Raw genomic sequence first — 26,104 nt, forward strand, 5'->3', positions numbered from 1 at the left:
TTCCAGGCTTGAAATTGAGCATTTCTCCCAAAGTTCACTACCGAATCATTGTGTCAATGGAAATAATAGGCAAAAAAGCATTTCCATACAAGTGCCTAACATATACTTCAACAAAGCATTTTTAGATCTTCTGTAGCCCATTTTATTTATGACATCATAGATCTAATGTAGTTTGCTGTGTTAGACTTTCCTTCCTTAAATAGAATAGGAATGTCATTGTTGCTCTCCAAAGCATGCCTTCCGTTAATGGCTTACACCCCTTCATTTGCACTACCGTTGGCCCGTGTTCTTACTCCAATGTGTTTCAGAGCTTCTTTCACGAGGTGCTCTGGCCACTCCTTTATCCATCCAAAGGCCGTATTACAGACAATGACTTGGGGGGGCACAACAAGTGTGTGCACCCATTTACTGTCCCGTCAGGGCACTGTTGTATTACAGAAGGGGCTGCAGATATGTGTGCAGCCCATTCTGTAATTCAGATAGTGCCAGTGCACATACAGCATTGGCACCATCTTAAGAGAGTGGTTCCTCATTTGCATGGACATGGCCCCATGTAAATGAGGGAAACACTTGCCATTGTGCCTTATTATGGATGTAGATGGAGAGGCAAAGAGGCCATCAGGACGTGCAGTGACAGTGCGCCAAAAAAAAGGGGTGCACTGTCTCTATGTCCAGAGGCAATCCTATGGAGGGTGTAAGGCGGATACCATGGAACCCTAAGACACCCTCCGCAAGTGGGTGCAGTCATTCACTGCATCTAGGGAATCTCTGTTCCTGGAGCAGTTTCTGCAGACGTTCGTCTTCTTACTCCAAGATGGCATCTTCAAAGTTGGTTAAGTCAAAGAAGTCAAAACATTCTTCAGCTTCTTCCACCTGACCTGGTACTTTGAAGCTTTGTTCCCACAATCCACCTGCGTAGCTGGCATCTGGCCCAGAGTTTCCTGGGGCAGAAGCAACTCCTGCTTATTTGAAGGAGGTCTCTGATGCCATGTTTGCCATCTTTGTGACACTGACTCCCTCCGGCACACCTTGAGGCCCCATGGAGCCCAGATGTTCCTCAACTGGGTTACTACCAGTGGGTCATCCCCACCCCTCTGACACCAGCCCGGCACTCTGGATCCGTCCCCAAGGCCACCGGCACTGCTTGACGATGATCCCATCATCATCCGTGACTCCGAGCCGCTGTCGTTTGACATCAGTGCTGGTGCTGTGCAGGCCCTAGCAACCCCTGGACATACCATCCCTAGATAGACCCTATCTTCCTGAAGGAGAAGATAAGGAGGAAGGGTTTGTTTCCCTAGAGGAGGAGTGTGAGTCAGAAGAAAACTGGTATGAGGAGCCGGGTTATGTCATTGGCTGGGACACTTCTCCTGACTCTAGCATGCTTTCTGTTCTGGACCCTGGATCAGAGGAGGGCACATACTTCACCACTGTGATGTGCAGGGCAGTGGAGGGTCATGACGTAAAGCTGCCAGAATTCAAGGTCAAGACCAACATCTTTACAGAGGCCCTTCACCCAGGAGTGGGCTCGGCTGAATCATTGCTTCCCTTCAATAAAGCGCTCACTGACGTTCTGTTGGGAGCCTTAGCCAAACCTTGCACAGGGGCTTTTTCTGCACCACATGATTGCCTACCACCATCATCCTGTCCCTGGAGACCCAGCCTTCCTCTCCCCAGGAGCTTAGTCGTGCAGGCCTCAATAGCCAAGGTGAACTCAAATGCATTCCCTTGCAGTCCACCGGACAGTGAATCCAGGAGGCTGAACACTTTTGGGAAGTGCATTTTCTCTTCCACCAGCCTAGTGTTGTCGTCTGTAAACACTGCATGCCTTTTCGGCAATACACGCATGCTTTATGGGATTTGGTTGTGCAGCTGCTTCCCATGATTCTCGAGGGGGGCCGAGCCATCCTCAATGAAGCCGTAGTGGGTGGTCAGGGATGTAGCACAGTTTGCCATCAGTTGACTGGTGGATTCTGCAGAGTCCCTTGGTAGTGCCATGACCTCTATGGTGACACTGCATCGCCACACCTGGTTGTATTCCACTGGGTTTTTGGGGGATGTCCAATCATCCTTAATTGACATGCTCTTCTATGGTTCTTGCCTGTTTGATGGCAATGCTGACACAGCGCCAGAGCACTGCTGTGAGATCCAGGTCACCCTAGGTCTCTCAGGCTGTCTCTAACTGCCCAGTTCAAGCAACAGTCCTTTCAGCCTGGCTATGGACAGGGAAAAAATGTGTGTCCGTGATAATGCCAACGATACCTGGCACTCTAGCAGCCTACACAGTTCTTTTATGGATGAGGTTGTGGATCCTAAAGAGGAAGCAGAAGCCAGACATTAGCGTGCTGTCCAGTCCTCCACCCATCCTTCTGCTGCAGCTTCTAAGTCTCTTTAGTGCACTATCCATCCTGCACAATCATCTCACTGGTGTGAGGATCAAGTACCACCTGCCCCAATGGTCTGTAATTACCCCCAACAAGTGGATGTGTCAAATTTTGTGTTAAAGGGTTACACCATTCCATTTGTGGAAACCTCTCTGTTTTTGCTACCATCCTAAGAACAGACTGAGGACCCTTTCTCCTTGTTTCACCAGGAACTGCAGGTTCTTCTGACCAAAGGAGCAATCTAGAGGGTGCCTGTGCCAGAAGTAGGACATGGTTGCTATTCCTGCTACTTTCTGGTGCCAACAAAGGGCTGCAGACTTAATCTTATACTAGATCTGGGCCCTTTCAATGCCTTTCTATGGAAAGAGAAATTTAACATGCTCACCTTGGCTCAGGTCTTGTCTGCTGTGTACCCTGGGGACTGGATTGTAGGGCTGTATGTTAAATCATTTCTAAAGGGCATGATTGCCTGCAAATATGTCCTGACGCTGAGCTTAACAGCCTGCCATATCCCACATAAACACTAGGGGCCAGATGTATGTCCATTTAATTTTGCGAGCCTCTAATTGCAACTTTTTGCGAGTCACAATTAGAGACTCACAAAATGAAATGTACAAATGTGTCTCAAGCATATTTAGTGATTCTCGATGGGGTCGCAAAGACCTACTTCATCGATATTCATGAGGTAGGTCGCAGCTTGTGACCCCATTAGGAATGGCCACACTCACAGGGAGATAGCTGGAGATAGCAGACCACTGTGACTGCTTTGAAATAAAGCATTTTTTTTAAATGCAGCCCGTTTTCCTTGGAGGAAAACGGGATGCATTTTGAACAAAAAAATTGAAAAGTTTTCTTTTCATTTTTTAGAGTAGGCAATGGTCCATTTGACCACTACCTGCTCTGAAAAAAATATTTACGTTTCCATTCACAAAGGGAAAAGGGTACTAGGGGACCCCTTCCCATTTGCGAATGGGCTACCACCAACTTGAGATTGGTGGTAACTGCAAATGTTTTGCAACAGCGTTCATGGTCGCAAAACATTCCTACATTCCAATGCGATTCGGTATTAGGAAGGACGCCCTAAACATGCCCCTTCCCAATACCGAATCACAAAAGCAAAATGCGATTTGGTAAACAATTTAGAGTTGCATTGTGCTTTGAAACATAGAAAAAAACATTTGGCACGTGCTATTTGCGACCAGAAAATGCTTTGTACATCTGGCCTCCGATTACAAAGTAAACAACCGGGTTTTGAGTAGCTTCTTGAACTGACTAAGGTCTGCAGTCCTCCTGAGAGAAATTAGCAGGGTATTCTGGAGGAGAGATGCGTGCTCCGAAATCACTCTGCCCCCAAACCAAGAGAGTCTGACTTAAGGCTGTAGAACGCAAATAAGTCAGGGAGATACCTTGTGAACATGTTCCTCAGGTACACAGGACAAACCTTATCGAAGGCCCTATGAACGATACAAAAATATTTAAAGGGAAGCCTTCTAAGCACCAGTAACCAATGCAGCTTTTTTTTAGCACAGAGGTAACCGATGAAGCTTGTGGAAGTGAAAGGGCCCGAGGTGTCAGAGCATTTTGTAAATAAAAGAGGTGCCTGACCCAAAAGTCTGGAAGCCCAAGAACAGAGAGTTCCCATAGTCTAACCGTCTGAGAATAGCTGGAAATAGGGTGGAATAGCTCCAAAGATTTACTGGTTACAGAGTTTCTTCACCACTCCGTGCTAGATAGTCAGCCATTCTAGGCGAAACTGAAGTACAGTCCAGAGCTTTTCGGAAAAAAGCCCCTCTTCCCGGTGTTCTTCGATATTGTCTCAACGTTTCGAAAATAACAGTTCTGAAAATTGCAATTCTAAAAATAGATCTTCCCAATTATTAGTTCTGAAAATAAATACTTCAAAAAAGAAACACTTTCCAAAGTGTTTCTTCCCAAAATGATATTGAAGTGTAAAAGGGTTGGAGTGTTTAAGTGTTATGGGAGGGAAGGGCTTGGGTACAGGGTAAGAGTTTCAGGTATAAGAGGCAGGCGTAGGAGTTAAGCGTATAGGGTTCTGGGTAGGTGTTTAGGGATCACATGTTTAAGCTTCAGACGTTAAGGGTACAGGGATAAATGATTAGGGATTACGGGCCAGGGGTTACAGTTATGGGGTTAAGGGTGTGGGTATAGAGTTAAGGTGTTAACGGTTGGGTTAAGGGTACTAGGGGTGGGTTTCAAGGTTTAAGAATAGGGGTGATAAATTAAAGGTATAGAGTTAAATGTTTACCATAGAAAATTAAGGGAATGGAGCTAAGATTTAGGACTGTGGTAACAGATGCGGGTGTTAGGATGTTATGAGTAAGGTTTAGGGGTGTAGTTTTAGGGGCTGGGTTTAACAGATTTGGGTATAGGGGTAAGGATGTAGATTACGGTTTTGCATTGCAGAACTGAAGGGTGTGGGTTTATGATTAAAGGTATTGGAGTGCATGGATAGGGTAATAATTACAATTAGGAGGGTAAGAGAAGGAAAGGCAAGGCATGAAACGAGTAAGAGGTTACAAAATGCGTTTTAAGGAGAGATAGTTTATTCTAAAAGGATTAGAGAGTTCCAGAAATCTGATGATGTTTCTTGTGCGGAATGCTTGCAGAGCTCAAGAAGCTATACAGATAGGTAGATAAAGCAGCCAAGGAGTTTGTTACAAATGTTGTACACTGCACATACAAAAAACAGGTCACAAAAGTACTGAAACTCATCAGCTAAGGTCTTTTTGTGAAGTAAAAACATGTCGTAGCTCTAGACAAATATCTTAACTATTGCTGAATAACGGAGGAACTCGTGTCATGAAGTACTGGTGACCATTCACAATTAGTTTACAATAGTGTATTTGCACTGTTATGGGTTTTGGCTAAAACAATTTTACCAATGTCTTTTAGTACCTTTGAGATATGTTTTTGCATTCTGCTCCCATTGTATCCCAAACTCCGAATGAAAACATTGTGAGAAGTAAATACCAGTAATGTTGTTCACAGCAGAGAGTTGTCCAGTCTGAATATATATACTCACTGTTCAGCATAGGACACATGCACACAATATACATTCTTCCTGAACAAATAAGAATTTGTTTATGGTCCGTTCACTTGGTCCATGGTAATTTGAATCCTATATATGTGATGATGCGTGGAAACTGTACAAATGTTTATCTGTTTTGTAAATGTATATTCATTAATCTAAATTGGCACTCTTTGGATGTATTTTACTCATTTATAGGTTTAAAAATTGTATTTTGTTCTAATGTTCATTTGTTTCAATTAATGTAGACTTTTTGACTGAATGCGAATTCGTTACAGTGATTGTATATTCGATGAATTCCACTGTTCTTGAAAGTCAATGAAGTGTACTGTGTAACCTCTTGTTTTAAGGAATCCCCATTTCATCTTGGCAGGATAGTTGCAGAACTTGCAAAACATTTTTGAGATACTCACTGAATATGAATTTGTTTTTCTATGCCTTCGTTACTTATAGTTAAGTCTCAAATTCCAGAGTTAGATTTTTGCCATTTTATAATATATATGTTGGCCAGGTGGAATATGTGTTCATGTCAAGTTTGTCAACTTTGCATTCTTGATCCAGATGTCTACCAAACCACATTTGTCTAGCCACTTGGGCATTCTATAAGGCAGTTTTGTACACTTTAGCAGAACTTTCTGCTGCTCCCTTATTATTTAAAAAACAAAATCTCTCCAGCTTTTCGAAGTTGGACATGTTTTTTGTTTTTTTTTAAAGAAAAGAGAATTGGAGACCAGTGTGGGTACAATGAGCATTTTCTTTAACACGCAGAGCATCTTGTGAGCCAGCCACGTGTTACCGGTTCCATGAATCACGTATCTTCCTGCTCTATGGTTGAAGGCCACTGGCGCGTTTACTGGCTCCGAGGAAGGTGAAGTACGTGTCTTGTTTGTCGCCACATATCACGTCTCCCCACTGTGACGGTTATTTATAGTGACGTAATAATTGACAAAATGCAAAGCTGTTCGTAAATCTAACTCAGGACCATATTGTTTGTTACGTATATTTTTCTGTTAGGTAGTGCTGGAAATGGAGTGATGCATATAGACAATTGCCCTGCACAGTACTGCAGTATTCGGTACCATGCAATACTGCTTTCCGTTCTTCTCATTTATCAAAATCCATAATTCAGACAGGTAATACAATTTCCGCGACTTGTGAACTGTAAATAATTCAAAAGTATGAAATAATTCCTATGAAATACAGATTTGGAAAACACCGTTAAGACAACATAATTCGGATCAGGTGCCTAATAACATTTATTTTTTCAAGATTTACAGTTAGCCATTGTTCCTTAGAACCCCCCGTTCCACACGTATGCACTGTAAGCTTTCTCTGTAGACAAAAGCACCCTGCTGTACCAATCTCTTGGATAGCTATGGTCAACAGCCACTAAGCAAATTCACCCTGCATTCAGTGGCCAGTGGGCATAGTCTGGAGCTGTGTTCAGTGGGCACAACACACAGTCTGCAATAATACTCTTTATCCCCTATATTTGTTCACAGTACAAACTGGACACTGAACACACAGCATGGTCACAATCTCAGTTAACTCAATACATCCTTTAGATTCCTAGAGTAATAAAATCTCTAAGCTTCACTCCGTAGACATGTCACAGCTGAATAAGTGTTGTTGGCATCGACGCAGCAGATCTCCCAAAGCTTTTTGCTGGTTTTTGTTCACTCGTCTTGCATGCTGTTGGTCCTTCTGTACTTCATGTACCTCCAAGATCCACAACCTTGGACCCGGGCCTGCTTCATCACAGCAGAAACATGCCAATATTGTCTGGACAACAAATACTGATCCGCTGCTAAGTGGCAGAACCACAGTGGCCATATGGGTTTTATAAAGGCATCAGTGCAATCCATATTTTCAAGGAGCAAAAAGTCCCTTTAAAATGTTTGGGCACATTTTTAGGAACCAGCAGATCCCAATTCACAAGAATGTCCTGCGGGCTTGTGCCTGCTACAGGACAGTGTTCTGTGCTGATGTCAGCAGGTCTCTTACCACGTCACCAATGTAAATTAGCAGGGCACAAGTCGGCTACACAGCATCACCCTCTATTGTCACAGGGTGGACGCAGTCCAGCCTGCAAGGAGTGGGCCCACTGAAATATATTGAACTTGTTCTGGTGTAATTTTCAGATACCAGGACACATTCAGCAGCGCCTGAATGTTGCCTGCTTTCGTTTCAAGCAGCAACCTGCAGGGGGCGAGGGGGCTTTCATATTTCAGTCTCCAGATGGGCTCAGAACAAAGTCCGGATTTAAGGGGTCATCAGGCCTCCCATTGTTCCACCATCCTGACTGGGAGCTATCTGAACCTCAAACCTAGATGCAAATGTAAAGGAAGGGAAACAAAGGCACACAACTTGTTATCACTTTACAAATACTTGAAAGGCATGCCTTTTAGGTTGCTCAATCCCTGGGTATGAGATATGCATGCATTGTAAGAATGTTGGATGTGTTGGTCTGTTTCAGTCTTTACACAAATAATTTAAATACCACTGCTTTGTTTTATTTCTTTTATAGTGCAGCTCATGCCAATGCAGGATGTCAAAGCAGTTTACATCACACGTACAAAAAATGCATTGACAATAAATCCTATAAATGTGTAAATCAATGTTTATTATATGTTACATAATACCGTGACGGTTATAAGATATAGGAGTCACACATCCTTCATAGCTCACTGTGCTATGTTAGAAGGACTACAATTTATGAACTGCGAGTAACAAAAGGAGCCCTGTGTTAAAAGCAGGAACTCACCTAGCTACATAAAATAAAAATCTGTCATCTGTATGTAAGATGATGTACTTTGCAGTAGACATGTTAACCCTCCACGCTACTTTGATTCAAAACTGGGACGTGAGAAAACACAAGTCTCTCCAGGAAATGCGTTACCCCCCCAAAGTTATCTTACTATTATTATTGTTCCGTGGTATTTACTGGGCACACAAAGATCTCTACAGCAAGTGCCTTAACCCCATAAAATATTTTGAAACACAGACTTTGCAACTAATTTAGCAGAATAGATTTTGTGCTACGTTTCTGCTTGTTGCCAACTTCTTTGTGGCAGTTTTTGAAAACTAAATATATAAATTGAGGCCCACATTTTGCGCTGCAGTGGCTTCACTTTTTTGGCATATCCCGGATGCACAATATAATTTGTTAAATCTCATAATTCACTCAAATGTACCCATGATAGACCTGCAGAACGTGTGTGAAGTGTTAAGACGTGATGCCACTTCTTGTGATGTCACTTCCCATGTCATGGGCTGTGATGTCACTTCGTTTGTGCCATGATATCACGCTGTGATGTCATGCACCATGATGCCACTTATATACTACCTAACTTGGTTAGTCCCCCTACTCCTTCTTAGGTGAAGCGCGTAATCGCTTTTCGACCTGTTGTAAGTATTCTGTGAGCTTTTAACCATGCCATCTCACACCCATCACTTTCACTCGTTCATGAACTTTCCTTTAAAAAATCCATTGATGTCATTGGTAAATGCTGTACGTTTGTCCTGCCTTGTGGCGGTTTTGTTACTGCCTTACAGACTGGCCCTATTACATGGATTTTTGCGTGATTGCCGATATACTTCAGTGTGGGCAAACTATTTTTTCTTTTGTCTCTGCCCTTTGTGCTGCATGGCGGCCATGGCTCTCACAGCGCGAACAGCACAGAACACTGCTAACTCCATCGGTTGTATTGAAGCACTGGTCACATTGTTCACACTAATCAGAGTAATTTATTGTGGCTCTCCCCTTCGCTCTCCATAGCTTTCACAAAAACACTTGTAATTGATCAATGCTTTAGGTAAAAAAATACAGAAATCCTCAAAAGCGGCTCTCTAGACACAGCAGGAGAGCAGATACTACTAAATTCACTGTACTCAGGAAACTCGTCCCATAATGCTTTGCAGGCCATTACTTTTAGAAATCATTTTTGCTCATAACTCAGCCAGTGGTGGTCCTAGCGCAATGGGGCCACTGCCAAAACATTTGTGACATCATGCTCTTTCTGTCTACATCGTCTCTGGGTCCCCACACTAGGTAAGTGGGGGGCCCCAAAATAATAACCATTCCCACCATCTTGTCTTAATATGCTCTCTCATGGCTGGAACTTTTGCTTTTCAGCTGGGAGTAGTTTGTGGTTTAAGAGCATTGTTTGTAATATCTTTAAAATAGGTTCAGAAAACGTGTAGTGCACTACTTTCTCTAGGGGATATATATATGGTTAGGGTGCATTACTTTCTGCCATTTTCTTTTAATGCAGTTATATTCTCTAGTGGCTAACTATATTTTTTACATGACCATGTTTCTTACAAATGCTGTTTTCATTGGGGTGTCCTGTAGGGGCTGTCCTAAGCATTCCAGTCAACATAGTACAGTAGTCCTAGCACAGAAGCATGGAAACTCACCCCATAATGCTTTGAAGAGCAAAACTTTTACAAAACATTTTTGATCATAACTCAGCCTGTAGTGGTCCTAGAGCAATGGGACCACCTTGAAAACATTCACCACAATGTGCTCTTTCTGACTACACTAGGCTAATGGGGTCCACAAAATAATAACCCCTCCCACCATTCAGTGACTTTTTAAGTTCTTTCATGGCTGGAACGTTTGTTTTGCAGCTGGCAGTAATTTTGATTTAAGGGCCTTGTTTTTTATATCATTGCAGTAGGTCTGCTAGCCTTCAAAATGTATACTGCACTATGCCCTCTAGAGGCTAAATATATGGTTACATCTGCCATTCCCTTTTCATGTGGTTATGCTCTCTAGGAGATAACTATATGGATACATGACCATGTTTCTTACGAGTGCTATTTTTACTGTGGTGTCATCTATGGGCTGTTCTGGGCATTACAGTCAACATACTACAGTATTTGGAGGCATGAAAACTCGCACCACAATGATTTGCAGGGCATTACTTTTACAAAACATTTTTGCTCATAGCTCAGCATGTGGTGGTCCTAGGACAATGGGACTACTTTCAACATCTTTACCACATTTTGTTCTTTCTGTCTACATCAACTCTGGGTAACCACACTAGGTTAGTGGGGACCCCAAAATAATAACCCCTCCCCCATTCATTGTTGTTTTAAGTGCTCTCGTGGTTGTAACTTTTGCTTTAAAGATGGGAGTAGTTTGTGCTTTAAAGGCCTTATTTGGAATTTCGGGCAGTAGGCCTGCTGGCCCTAAACATGTGTAATGTGTCATGCCCTCAAGGAGCTAAATATATGGTTACACTGCATTACTTTGACATTTTCTTTTCATGTGGTTATGCCCTCTAGGCACTAACTATATGGTTACAGGACCATGCTTCTTACAAATACAATTTTCATTGTGGTTTTCTCTAGGGGCTGTTTTAAGCATTACAGTCTAATGCCAAAAGTTTATTTGTGATAAAGGTTTTTATTGGGTTTACATGATAATTGTATATGTTTTATTAATCTCCACTTATTGCAGTTATGACCTTGATTCAGGACAACTTAACATCCTTATTACACTATGACTGTTCGAACACTCTTGATATGTATGGGTGACCCTTCCAGTTTATTTCTCCTCTGTGGCTGGCTTGTGTCTTTTTTGGGAAATAGTATTAGCCAGCCAGCAACTCTGATGTTGGGGTGGTGAAAGTGGTATTTTATTGGAATTCGCGTGGCAGATTTAAATTAGGATGCTAAATGGCAGGATTTTTATTTTAGGCTGCAGATAGAGGAAGAAAGTAAATGGAAATGTTTCAGTTATATGCAGGGCCCTGGAATTATGTGGCAAGAAAAGTCCAGTTATGAATTTACAGTGCCAATAGCTCTAACTCAAGCAAATGCGAGCCCTATTTATTGCATTGCAAATGCTTGTTTTAGGACTTGTGTGCTGTAAATTAGGGAGTTTGTTGACTTAAAGGGTCTGTGCATGTGAATGCTGTCGTCAAAGGGATTTCTAACCATAGTTTAGGTGTAGGAATGTAAATAGTACACCACTCCTGATGTGTTTTACAAGCAGTGCAGTGCGGGGACCTGCAGTAATAGAGGGGAGTATATCTCTCCATATGAAGCCTGCTGTGGGAATTTGCCATTTGCAGATCTCACCACATATGCCCATTTCTGTAAAAGAAATGCGACGAGTTCTGCCCTTGATGCACACTTCGGTCCACACCTCATTGTACACTGTCACTCAACAAGCTCCTGCAACAAATTTGCACATTTGAAAAATGCACCCTTCCCCCATTCGTGTGATTCTTCACCAAAGTTTTAATTGCATGCGTAGGTCCAAAAGTTGCCATTTCCTTTTGAGAAATTGTTCTATATAAATCGAAAGAAAGTAATTCCCGGTTACCCATAGTGACCTCAAGCATCTGACTTCATAGTACTATCAGAAAATGACGAAAAGGACTGATGGTACCTCACAAAATATAGGGTTAGGCACGGACGAGGGTTCATTCAATATGTGAGGAACGTCACCGCGTTACTTCTAAACTTTGGGCCAAAAATGCGGTGCAATTTACAATAAAGCTATTCAGAATTAACTTACTGTTAATTTCAGTTTGTGTTCTTTTCGAAGCTTGTTTTAGTTCTTACATGAACAAACATCCTTAATTAGAGACAATTAAGAACAATAAAGGTATCATTATCTCTAATTAAATTTGATTAAGCAAATATCGAAGCCACAGGAAGTTTGAACTTAACATGAGCAAGATAAATTCGTAATGATATTTCAACCAAAATACTTTGCAGAAGACATTCATGTCTGATTGCTGAATACTTATTAAAGGGCTAAGCAGAATTGTGTATAAAGGTTTCGGCAGTCTTTTGTGTACCATATATACTAAAGTGTTTTCAATGTTTGTGCCTTCAGTCTGATTCACTCTTAATCCAAACCTTACATTATAAATCCTACTGAAGATACGTTTTTTTCGATATCCTTTTTATTGGTAAAAGGCCGAATTGAAAACTTGAGCAAATGGGCAGGAAATTCCATAATGTAAGACAAACGGACTGTAGCATGTTATTCCCTATGTATTGGCTTTATTGTATAGCCAGATTATTTAAATTCATTTTTGGAATTTTCCTGGCAAATTTTTGGTTTAGTTTGAGTGGTGAACGGTCATTGGCAAAGCTTTTTTGTTGTTGCCAGTATTGACTTTCACAATGATTCCAAAAATGTGTTTCACGTACTGACAAAGCCAACAGCAGGAGAATGTCATCTTTGCTTTATTTTGTATATTGACAAGATGGGCACTGCGTTGCATCGAGACGCAATATGAGAACCGTCTAGGAATGATATAGCAAAACTTTATAACAAACGCTGAATCTAGACACAGTGTGATAGCAATCTTGGAAGTGTATTTTGTATACTGCCAAAATGCCTATCACATTGTAAATACACACAACAAGGCTGCCATCTTGGAAGGGCTGTCTCCATTCATGGCTTCCAAATGTAGTTCAGTGTGCACAAGAGGACATATTTTGTAAAGCTTCCTCAGAATTACGTTATTATTGGAACTTTCAAATTCAGAGTGATACAAATAACCCCTATTCCTCCTAAACTCATTTTTTCAACAATACATACCCATGTTTTGTTAATTTAATTTTGACTGAGTTAACGCATGGTCGAAATACAAAGAAAAATAATTGTAAGCTGCAGCTCGCTTGATGGCTGTTGGTAGTTTAACACAGTTACTTAATGAAAACACTACAAAATAACACAACACAGGTTTAGAAAAATAGAAAATATTTATCTAAACAAAACAAGACCACAACGACAAAAATCCAACATACACAAGTCAAGTTATTAATTTTAAAAGCAAAAAAGTCTTAAATCCCTTAGAAAACAGTAAAAACACTGTTAGCATTGAAAAGTACCTGGGTAGCGTCAAAATAACACGCATGGGCGAGTGTGCGTCAAAAAAGGTAAGCGGTGCGTTGATTTCTCACCCGCAAGTGAGACCGTGCATCGTTTCTCCTTCTCCGGTCGGGTCAGCATGTGTCTTTTTTCCTCCCCACAGGGGGAGCGGTGTGTCGATCCCGGCAGCACTCGGGTCCAGGCAGGCATTGCGTAGTTTTTCTGCACCCAGCAAAGTTTGCGTTGAAAATCCTGCCGCACGGTATCAGCAAAACTGCGCAATGTGGGTTGCGACGTTATCAGGCTCCGTCAGCGGGTGTTGCGTTTCGTTCTTCCAGCTACATGCGCCACTTTTCCAGCTGCGATGCCGGTGAAGCGTTGATTTCTGCTGTGAAGCCGGTGGCGCATCATTTTTCAGCTGCGCCTCTGAAGGTGCGTAGATATTTTCCCTGCACGGCGGTCTGTGCAGGAATTTTAACTCTTGGTCTGCCAGCTTCACCTTGCAGGGCACCAGGAACTGGATAGGGCACCACTTGGCAGGGCAGGGAGTCTCAGCAGAGAGTCCAGGTGCTGGCAGGAGAAGTCTTTGATGGCCTTGAGACTTCAACAAGAGGAGGCAACCTCAGGACAAGCCCTTGGAGATTGCTTCACAAGCAGGAAGGCACACAAAGGCCAGTCTTTATCCCCTGGCACAGGCAGAAGCAGCAACTGCAGGATAGCTCCACAAAGCACAGTCTTAGGCAGGGCAGCACTTCTCAGCTCTTCAGCTCTTCACCAGGCAGAGGGTCCTCTTGATGTCCAGAAGTGATCTAAAATCTGTGGTTTTGGGTGCCCTTTTTATTCCCTTTTAGGCCTTTGTAGTAGGCTTACTTCAAAGGAAAGACTCTCTTGTTTATGAAATCCTGCCTTGCCCAGGCCAGGTCCCAGACACACACCATGGATTTGGAGACTGCATTGTGTGAGGGCAGGCACAGCCCTTTCAGGTGTAAGTGACCACTCCTCCCCTCCCTCCTAGCACAGATTGCTCATCAGGATATACAGGCTACACCCCAGCTCCCTTTGTGTCACTGGTTAGAGAGAGGTGCTAACAGCCCAACTGTCAGACTGACCCAGACAGGGAATCCACAAACAGGCAGAGTCACAGAATGTTTTAAGCAAGAAAATGCCCATTTTCTAAAAGTGGCATTTTCAAACACACAATCTTTAAACCATCTTTACTAAAAGATGAATTTTTAAATAGTGAGCTCAGAGATCCCAAACTCTACAAGTCTATCTCCTCCCAAAGGGAATCTACGCTTTAATCATTTTTAGAGGTAACCCCCATGTTAAACGATGAGAGAGATAGGCCTTGCAACAGTGAAAACCGAATTTGGCAGTATTTCACTGTCGGAACATATAAAACACATTAGTATATGTCCTACCTTAAACATACACTGCACCCTGCCTATGGGGCTACCTAGGGCCTAACTTAGGGGTGTGTTTCATTTAAGAAAAGGGAAGGTTTAGGTCTGGCAAGTGGGTACACTTGCCAAGTCGAATTGGCAGTTGAAATCTGCACACACACAGACACTGCAGTGGCAGGTCTGAGCCATGTTTACAGGGCTACTAATGTGGGTGGCACAACCAGTGCTGCAGGCCCGCTAGTAGCATTTGGTTTACAGGGCCTGGTACCCCCGGAACCTCTAGTGCACTGTACTAGGGACTTAGCAGTAAATCAAATATGCCAATCATGGAAAGCCAATTACATACACATTTTATACAGGAGCACTTTCACTTTAGCACTGGATAGCAGTGGTAAAATGCCCAGAGTTACAGAAATAGAGTCCAGCACACATCAAAAACCTGGGAAACAAGGCACAAGGTTAGGGGAGACCAAGCCAAGAATGAAAAGTCTAACAGCGTTTTTTTACTGGACTCCTTTGTAAAATGTACCTTTCAGACTTGCTTCTTTCTAGATTTTCCCTTGGGCAATCTTGCAAGTTACAAGAGTTCTGCCAAATTTCTCTCTTTTAGTATCCTGCTTCAACCTGTTGGTTGCAACTCTGGGTGCCTAAATATATATATATATATATATATATATATATATATATATATATATATATATATATATACACATACATATATCCTACTGGCGATCTCCAGTAGGTAGCTATAGTTAGGACCTAGTTTCCATAGGAAAAGCATTTTTTGTTTTTCTAATAACTTTAGCGCTGTTTGACAAACCGTCACAAATTTTTCAAAAGTAGTATGCAACCTGAGAAGAAAGTTGCAGCCACAATTTTGTTAATTGGAACTCGGTTCCCGTTGGGGAAAATATATTTTAAAATTGACAGAAGGGGTCAGGGTAGAGATACCCTGATCCCATGGGACTAATGGAAGGGTCTGTGAGGGACCCCTCATGGGCAAGAAATTGTCCAGAAATATATATATATTTTTTTTTTACATGCATGAGGATCCTCAGATCCACCTGGATTCTCACAGATTCGGCTGGATTTGGGTGAATTCGGGTGGATCAGTGGATCCAGACCCCAAATAGAAAAAACACATACACCAACTCAGACTCACACAGCTACTCACAGAGCCACAAAGCCACTTACACACCCACACAGCCACTCCTACACCCACTCACAGACCCACACAGTCACACATACACTCACACACACTCACACACCCACCACACACACACCCACCCTCACGCACCCAGTTTACAGGGACTTTATAGTTAGTCAATAGCATTAAAAAAAAAAACATTTACTGAAAAAACACAACGGTTACAAGGACATTATAGTTGGGAATTCGAATTTTAAAAAATCCTTGGAAATTTACTAACAAAACAAAGGTTACAGGGATGTTATAGTTAGGTTCAGAATTTACACACACAAAACCATAGAAACTTAGCTGTTATAGTTAGTTATTTCAAGTAACTATAACTCTGGCCCTAAAGTAACTATAACCCGCTCCCCCGCCATGCACAGTTTTCTCATCAATAAATTCACTGCAAATATTGCAGCCATATCAATGAAGATGTCGTGAGAGATGTAATATGTGGGGTAATTAGCAGTGCATGGCGAGGGTGCGAGTTATAGTTATCCTAGGGCACGAGTTAAGTACTTGGGATAACTATAACTGGTACATTTCAGTGGTTTTTAGAGTTTAAAGTGTTACGAGGTTACTGAATATTTCACCTACCTATAACGTTACTTTAACCTTTGTTTTTTTCAGTGAACGTCTAGGGTTTTGTAATGTAAAGCAAATGTTATTACCATATGAAAGTCCAACCCCCTGCCACCAGGCGTATGCAGTAGTAGGTTGACTGTAGGGCCCGCTACCAACCCCCCCCAACATGCAGCCAGTCCCACACTGCACACAGGCTTCAGCCATGTGTAGTGTGAATTGGGGCCACAAGACCAGGCCTGTGGCCAAGCTCTGTGGCCAAGCCCTGTGGCCAACCACCATAAAGGCAGTAAACCCCACACTACGCAGGGTGTTAAATCGTGCATGGTAGGAGGTTGGCCACAGGCTGTGCATGGTGGGGGCTTGGTTACAAGGACTGGCCTGCATCCAGTCACTGTGACTAACCCCCCCCCACCGAAGGCACCAACCTCACACTACACATGGTCTTTTGCAGTGTGCAGCTGGTGGTTGGCCACAGGTCCTGGCAATGGGGAGTCCCCATCATCCATGGAAAATATTAAAGAGGTGCATAAAAATGGAGAGAAGACTCTGAAGAGAGTGCAAGTATAAGTGGTGTGCAAGCATAATCTCTTGCTTGTTCTGATACACAATGGTTTTTTTTTTTTTCCATGTTGTGTGTTCTGGAAATTCTGCATATAAAGATAATAATATGCAGGTATTTTGGGGAAGTGATTTGTCTCATTAATTGCGCTCTCTGTCCAATTTATTTGTTCTACATATGAGTTTCGGAAACATTAATTTGAATTACGTCTCTGATTGCCTTGAGCATTGAGTATTTCATCGATGTCTGCAGAGGTATAGAGTTTACAACTCTAATCTCCTAGCCAGTTCGATTTACCACATTATACATGTATTTGTACATTAATGAATGCTATGTTATATTGTATCAGGTACATTTAAAGATAGTGCCTGTTTATTTCACTCTTGGACAAGTCCTTCTTTTGTGACTTATACTGTAAGAGGTATAGGTTCGCAAAGTTTTGTCATGTGATCAAGGCAGATATCTGGCTAAAATGAATCAGTTTTGTTTGCACAATAAACCACTATTCTGCAAGCTGGAGTCCTGAGTGAGCATTTGCTTTGAGGTGTGTGTGTGTCTAATACAACAATCGGTTCAGCTGCTGTCTTGAAGATTTCAGGATGATCCGTCAAGTAGGGGCCAAGAAAAAGGGGGGGTCCCAAATCGCATTTTCCCCATGCATTTTCCGTTAGGGATTTTGAACACGCTTACAGGCTGAACCACTGGACGGAATTACACCAAATTTGGCAGAAAGCTAGCTCTTGGTTCAGAAAATGTGCTGTTTGTGATTTGGTGTAAATCCATTGAGTAGTTTTAGAGAAATTAAAGGAAATCCAATTTGTATACCTCATGCAGAGATCTGATTGGCCAGGAGGTGTTGGCAGCCATTTAGGACTATGCTTCCGCTGAGTCTCAAAAATAAATGCAAAAAAAAAAAAAAAGCAAAGGGGGCAGGATACGAATACCCTAACACCCTAGCCTTGGTGCAGGCGTTCCCCTGATACCCTGCCAGGGCAATGAAGCATTTTTTTAATTGAATGTGAAATTCAGGAACATTTACAAATTTCGCTATGAATTTCTTTTTTTTTTTTTTTTAAACAAGCGTGGTCCCCCAAACATACTTATCATTTTGCCTGCAGGTGGGCCAGGTCCCAGAGGCATTACACCTTTAATAAATAAGGAGGGTAGGCACATGCCCTCCCCCGGGCCCTTAATTGCGCCAGGGACCACCATGTCTCTAGGGCTAGAGTTGCCAGATATATGGGGGCTGCTTGGACCCCCCACTCCCCCGGGGACCACCACCACCCTGGGCCAAGATTGCAATGTCGTAGGTCTTGCATTTACTTGAGTTAGAGCTATTGGCATTGTAAATGCATAACTGATTTTTTTTTGTCACACTAATTGGTCAACCCTGCCGCATATTTTGGTCCTTTTTGCCACATAATTCCAGTGGCCCTGCATATAACTAAAAGCCTAATAGGCTACTGGAATATCTTTTTAAACAAGGCCCTTACAACACAAACTACTCCCAGGTGCAAAACATATTTGCTTGGCAGTTGGTAGAGGCGACATTGCCTGCAATGCAATGAATAAATAATTGTACTCCTAGAATGCGTGCTTCCTGGATCACTGTCCCTTTACTGCAGTGTGGGGAGTGAACAATATGCCAGTGGTTATTCACACTTGTGAGGAGAGCCATCTTACATGATATTAATGATACTTAGTTAGTCTTGAACAGAAATATTAGTTATAAAATATTGACCATTGTACAACATAATAAACTGTAAGTTCTCCTCTAGGGTAGTTTTATAAATATATGCACACACAGCTCAAGTTTCACAGACTCAAACGTTTGTAGTTCATCTATTAAGGTTTCTACTTTGTATTTGCAGCTTGTATAGTTATAAAAATAAAACTACAAGTCCCAGAATGCAAAACTGAAACATATAATAAATGATCGAATCATGCATCGAACTAGGGAGCTGGACAACTCTGCGAATAGTACTCCAAGGGCTGGTTTCCAGCTTGTATCACATTATAAAAATTAAACTACAGGTCCCAGAATGAATAAGTGTGCTGCAAAGAACGTTTACTAAGCAGATCAGAGTGCATATAATGTAAAAACGATACCACTGATCGAGTTTGCACTCTGAGAGCTTTGAGTGCTATGGCAGCTGCAACGCGCAGACAAAAGAAAAAAGTAGTTCACCCACCCATGCTGAATATCGGCAATCATGCAGTTATTCCTGTCAGAGGGTCAGTGTCTAAGGTGGTAACCAAACCACTCCAAGGCAGGACAAACGTAAAGCATTTACCAATGACATTAAATGATTTTAGAAAGGGAAGCCCACAAACGAATGAAAGTGATGGACATGAGGTGGGCCCTGTTAAAAGCCCACAATACTTACAACAGGTCGAAGCGCTTGCGTGCTTGACCTAAAAGTGGTTGGGAGAGCTATGTGGACCCTCCAGGCCCCAGGGAGCACGACCTCCCTGGTGCTGCAATGAATAATAAAGAGAAGATCTCCTCGCCCCCCCAGTGAGCACTACCTCCCTGGGGCCAATTAAATTTTTATAAAACATAGAGAGGACCGCATGGCTCTCCTCCCAGGCCGTACACGGCCCCAGGAACCACCACTTCACACGGGCTGGCCCTGTGCAGAACAAAGGAGGGAGACCGCGCAACCTCCTACCCTGGAGCCATTTATGGCCCTGGGGACCGCCATACCCCAGGGCCAGCTCCTGCTATCTCCTGAGGTGCCCACCCTGAGGAGATGGCTGTTTGCTTTTGCTAGGCGGGAGCTGTGATCGCTCCCGCCAAGCAAAAGCAAACACTCCGCTTCCAGCAAATGGGAGCTGTCAAAATGCTCCCACTTGCTGGAAGCGGAGACTTCATCTCTTTTCCTGCCCGCAGTGATGCAGGCAGGGAAAGAGATGAAAGTATTGCTCCCGCATATGGGGAGCAGCTTCCTGTGTATGGCTCATACAGGAGGAGTGGAGCTGGCTGGGACCATGGGGGCCTTGAGGCTCCCCCCAAGGTCCACAGCAAAATATACTGGGTGCCCTGGGTGGGGCCAGGACACCCAGAAGGATGTGGCCGGGCCCGAGGGATGGGAAATCAGCCCGGGGAGAAGGGCCACATTTCCCGCCCCCCAAACCACACCCCCTAGCCACCAGAATTATTTGTGGGATAATAATAAAGCGCTTGGACTCAGCAGGTTGAAGGTTAGAGTCCTAGTATCTCATGCTAGTGTCTGATTATTTACTAATGTTTTAAACGTTTCTAGTGAGAGAGCATTAACGTCATTTTAAATTCAGCCTTTGGGTTGAACGTCATAGTTATGTGTGAACACTGCTGTGTAAGGCGTGATCTGTAGCCTAGCAGTTTCAGATCCTCACCCTGAAGGTTGAGGGTTCACTTCTAGGTGTGTCAGTGGTCATTTCCTTAGTTTATTTTTTTTAAGTTTAAATATTTGAACTACATACCGAAAGGTGTTCTCACTGTATTTATGTGACAAATTCATTTTTCTTTTCAATTTGTCCAATATTATTACATTCTAAGTATATCATTCTTCAAATCCTAAAATAACTATATCTCTCTCTAAATTTATCTTTGTCAATCTCTCTTTTAAATGTCTCCCATTCTCTCAGTTTCTCACTTTCTCTCTCTCTCCCTGTTCCATCTCAATATGGTGGGTTTGGTTGCTCATATGGGGTCGCCCGCAGGGCCTGGCCTCTGACAAGGGCCTGCGGCCGAGCGCGCACAGACATAGGCTATGTATAGCGGTGGTTTTATTAACATAAATTAGTTTAAATTACTTTACGTTAGAAAAATTCACTTAAAAAAACAAAGGTTTCAGGGATGTTACAGTTAGGTTCTGAATTTACTCGCGCAAAACAATAGAAATTCAACAGTAATAGTATGGTTAACTCAAGTAACCACAACTTGCGCTACTTGCACCTTTGTCACAACATCATTCATTAGTTTCATGAATAATAAATACCAACCCACTAAACTCATTGACTGAAAAAAACAAACATTACATAAATTGTGAAATGAAGGAAACCCCCAAGGGCAGCGGCATATTGGGATATATTTCAATAATCGCAGTTAATCAAAAACTGGCGATCAAAGATCTCAAATTTCACATGTCATATCTTTCAGATCAGCAACATAAAATTAAAACAGTAATTATGATATTCGGCAGAAAGCAACACATCTTTAAACAATATTTCACAATTTGCCTCACGTTAATTCAACTCACTCGCACACATGGGAGAGGGAAATAATCATGACATATACTTCATATTTATATGTGTGACTCATCAATCATCATGCCCCAGTGGACTAATTTAAATACATTATTTTATCAAATATGATACCAATTTTACGAGGAAAACTGAAATAATAATCTCAAATTAATTCTACAAAATTCATCTCAAATTATAATTGTAAAATTCCACCCAAGACAACACTTGCCCCAAACAGTGTTCTATGACTGACTTTGTTTAATTCATCCCACAAATTTTTTTTTTTTTTAATGGAAAAAGGTTTTCCAAAACATCATATTTTGATATGTCGGTCATCAGCAATCACGCCTCCGAAGGCTAACATAGAAACATTATTATATCTTGTATATTGCTGATTTTAAAGAATTTTATTTATTGCTGATTTTATTTAAAGAATAAAATAATAGTAGTAATAATATTTAATTCAAAGTATGTATTACAGATAGTCAGAACATTATCCATCGCCGTCGTAACGTAGATTTCTTAATTATTCTGTCTGACGATACTGACCATGGAAAAAATAATAATAATATAAACACAGCAGTTACTTAACCCCTTTGCTGCCAGGCCTTGTCCCCCTCCTGTGCCAAGCCTTTTTTTGGCTTTTTGGGGCAGTTTGTACTTAGGCCCTCATACCTTTTGTCCACATAAGCTATCAACACCAAATTTGTGTCCTTTTTTTCCAACATCCTAGGGATTCAAGGGATACCCAGAGTTTGTGGGTTCCCCTGAAGGAGACCAAGAAATTAGCCAAAATACAGCAAAGATTTCGTGTTTTTTTCTTCAAAAAAGGGCTGCAGAAGAAGGCTTGTGGTTTTTCCCCTGAAAATGGCATCAACAAAGGGTTTGCGGTGCTAAAATTACCATCTTCCCCGCTTTTAGGAGCAGGCAGACTGGAATCAGAAAACCACATTTTTCAACTCAATTTTGGCATTTTACTGGGAAATACCTCTTTTTTACTATTTTTTGTGCTTTCAGCCTCCTTCCAGTTAGTGACAGTAATGGATGTGAAACCAATGCTGGATCCCGGAAAGCTAAACATTTCTGAAAAGTAGACACAATTCTGAATTCAGCAAGGGGTCATATGTGTAGATCCTACAAGGGTGTCCTACAGAAAATACCAGCTGAAATGCAAAAAAATATTGAAATTGAGGTTAAAAAAACAGCCTTTTTTCTCCATGTTTTACTCTGTAACTTTTTCCTGCAATGTCAGATTCCTTAAAGCAATATACCGTTATGTCTGCTGGACTCTTCTGGGTTTGGGGATATATAGGGCTTGTAGGTTCATCAAGAACCCTAGGTACCCAAAGCCAATAAATGAGCTGGCACGTTGCAATGGGTTTTCATTCAGTACTGGGTATACAGCAACTCACTTGCTGAAATATAAAGAGTGAAAAATAGGTATCAAGAAAACCTATGTATTTCCAGAATGGGCACAAGATAAGGTGTTGAGAAGCTGTGATTATTTGCACATCTCTGAATTCCGGGGTGCCCATACCAGCATATGAATTACAGGGCATTTCTCAACTAGAAGTCTTTTTTACACACTGTCTTAAATTTGGAAGAAAATAAATGTAGAGAAAGACAAGGGGCAGTAACACTTGTTTTGCTATTCTGTGTTCCCCCAAGTCTCCCGATAAAAATGGTACCTTACTTGCATGGGTGGACCTAATGTTCACAACAGGAAACGCAACATGAGCACATCACATTTTTACATTGAAATCTGACATGTTTTATGCAAAGTGCCTAGCTGCCCATTTGGCCTCTTGCTCAGCCGGCACCTAGGGAAACCTACCGAACCTGCACATATTTTGAAAACTAGACACCTACGGGAATCCAAGATGGGGTGACTTGTGGGGCTCTCAACAGGTTCTGTTACCCAGAATCATTTGCAAACCTCAACATTTGGGCAAAAAAACACTTTTCCCTCACATTTCAGTGACAGAAAGTTCTGGAATCTGAGAGGGGCCACAAATTTCCTTCCACTCAACATTCCCCCAAGTCTCCCGATAAGAATGGTACCTTGTTTGTGTGGGTAGGCCTAGCGTCCACGACAGGAAATGCCCCAAAACACTATCTGGACACATCAAAATTATAAAATACAAAACTACTTGTTTTTGTGGGGGGGGAGGGGCGCCTGCGTTTTTTGCCCTGGGGTCAGCAGCCATCTAGGGAAACCTACCAAACCCAGACATTTCTGAAAACTAGACACCTGAGGCAGAAATGCCATAAAATAAATTCCCCCCCCCCCACGGGTCGCGCCCCTTGCGTGAAATTGACCTTTAAAAAAAAACTCCCAGGTGTCTAGTGGTTTCTGCACCCCTTGCGGGCAGATTGGCCTAATAACAATAGGCCGATCTGTCCCCATGGCGGGCAGAAAAGACCTTGAAAATAATTGCCCCCCTGTGGAGCATCGCTTGCCCAAGGGGTCGCTCTCCTTATGCCAATTTCCTTTTTGAAAATAATCCCTGGTGTCTAGTGGGCATTTCAGCAGCCAGATCGCTTCACACTCCTGCTGCTGAGATGATCTGAGAAACTTCAAAGGGAAGGAAATTCCTTTCCTTCCCTTTGAAGCCTCTCATGCCCCATCACATGATTGGAATAGAAATGTAAAGCATTTCTCTTCCGATAGCGCTGGAAGCTGAGCTTCCAGGGTGATCAGAGGCGGCCTCTGATAAGGTCAGCCCGCGATCGTCCGCTGACGTTATCAGACGTCACTGGGGGGGTTGGGGTGAAAGGGGAAGCAATTCCCCTTCCAGCCATGCCATGGGGGGGGTAGCGCTCCCTCCGAGCTCTGGTGCTGGGACGTAAAGGTCACGTCCCCGGCACAGAACCGGTTAAAAATCCTGCATTAAAAAAAATGTTTACATACATATATATTTAATTAAAAAGTTGAGGTATATAAGAAGGTAGTAGGGTTATAACTCACTGAACTTGCACTAATGTTGAAAAACAAAAGCACTGAAATTTGCCAGCTACATGTAACTGACATAAGTATAACTTGCTCCACCATAGATTTCAGATGTCATTAGTGATGTAATGTATCAAGTCATAAGTAAAGTATCACAGCGTTATACTTCTATCAGTTATGTATAACTGGTGAATTTCACAGTTTTTTGGGGTGTTTTAAACTGTAATGCATGTCAGTTAAAATCTTACTAACTTTCGCATGTCTAACTCTACTTTCTCTGTGAATTTCCAGTGAATTTTCATGTTTTATTCAACTCAATGTATTAACAGACCCCCCAGCCTACCTTTTTTTAAATGTAAGTTTTTTTTCATTCAGTGGGACCAAACAGAAGAGGATGGTGCTGTCTCCTGTGGGATTGTGACCAATCCAATCTGGGGAGAACCCAAAAGTGCTAGGAGTCAGGCTATCCCTGTCCTGGTACCTTAAGTGCTTTTTAATTAGTTTTTCAGGATTCAGTGACATGTAATGGTGACCGCGACATTTGTATTTATTTATTTTTTTTAAACCAGATTTTATTGGTTTTAAGTCAATACAATAGTACTTATACATTTTTATTCTCTTAGCATTACTATGTTTACCACAGTGTGTCTTAGTCACATACGTACTTAATCTGGTTAATGGTACTTATTCAGAATATAACATAAACTCTTGCAATAACAGAATCCACCTCCCTCCCCCTCGTCCCCCCCTAACCCTTCTATCCGAGATCCTTGATTCAGCATAGAGATTTCTTGTGCAGAGTAACTAGTCACGTTTAGTTAGCCCTTATAGGCCCTTGGCAGCAGTCTGAATTGTTATGTATTTGTGCACAGGGTCAAGAGTGTATTTCGGCCTGTGACTGGGTGTAGTATTCTATTGTATTTTGTTGTTTGTTGCATGGTCCTAGTTATTGTATATTTGGAGGGATCTGCTGTATGAACTCTGTCCTGAGTGTATCCATAATTAATTCCCAGCTTTCTGAAACTTCCGGGGGTCTGGTCCCATTCTTGGCCTCTCTTTGAAGTAGTGTACCTTCTGCTGTTGCCCACTTAAGTAATTCGTTTTTCCAGGTTATTACTCTAGGGCCCTTAGGGTTTTTCCAATTGCTTGCTATTTCCCTTTTAGCTAGTGTTAAGGCCAGGTCTAGGAATCTATCTGAGGCTTTGTGTTTAGGTGAGTGAAGGCGTGTAATAGGCAAATATCCACCGAACATGTTGTGGTCTTGTTCAGTAGTTGGGACAATTTTTGGCAGATCTCAGTCCAATAGGATGTCAGTATGGGGCATTCCCAGAACATGTGATTAAACTCTGCATCTACTAATCCGCATCTTGGGTAGCTCTCCGTGGATTTACTGAAATATTTATTAATGCGGGCAGGTGTTAAATAGGCTTGGTGTAGGATATAGAAATTGATAAGTTTAAATCTAGCATTCCGCGAAGCCTTAGGTAGGTTCCGCAGTATATGTCCCCATTCTACTTCTGAGATGTCTCGATTGGTAGCTTTTTCCCATTGTTGTTTAAGGTAGGGTAGAGGGTCTGTAATGTCTGCTCGCATTGAAGCATACAGCGTTGATATTGCCTTAGTTTTGCTATTTGGGGTTGTTAGGTATGTGCATATTGCTTGTGCCGAGGGTTCATTACCCTTCGTTCGCCAATGATTGTGTATGCTGGCTTTTATGATCCCATATGTTAAAAAATATTTCGCTGGAATGTTGTATTCTGCTCTACTGGCTTCAAAAGTCTTCAATTTATTGTCCTTAAAAAGCAAGCCTACCGTTGTAATTCCGGCCTCTACCCATTCCCCCAATTCAAGTACAGTCTTCTTCCACGCTATTGCCTGTAACGAGCAAATGGGGAGCTCCGCCGAGTAGGGA

General features: G+C 42.2%; 1 protein-coding gene across 15 annotated transcripts in view; it reads left to right on the plus strand.

Moving 5' to 3' along the window:
* Nucleotides 1-26,104, plus strand: part of BNC2 (basonuclin zinc finger protein 2) — a 1,044,043-nt gene that overhangs the window by 149,583 nt on the left and 868,356 nt on the right. For 3 of the 15 annotated variants that reach the window (XM_069239536.1, XM_069239525.1, XM_069239586.1), the window contains exon 3: nucleotides 6,202-6,306. The exons of 11 other annotated variants lie outside the window; for them this stretch is intronic. The gene's annotated coding sequence lies outside the window, so the exon portion shown is untranslated. The remainder of the gene's footprint in view (nucleotides 1-6,201; nucleotides 6,307-26,104) is intronic. One more of the 15 variants, XM_069239544.1, reaches the window with a different exon arrangement.

This window comes from Pleurodeles waltl, chromosome 1_2, assembly GCF_031143425.1.
Source record: "Pleurodeles waltl isolate 20211129_DDA chromosome 1_2, aPleWal1.hap1.20221129, whole genome shotgun sequence".
NCBI lineage: Eukaryota > Metazoa > Chordata > Amphibia > Caudata > Salamandridae > Pleurodeles > Pleurodeles waltl.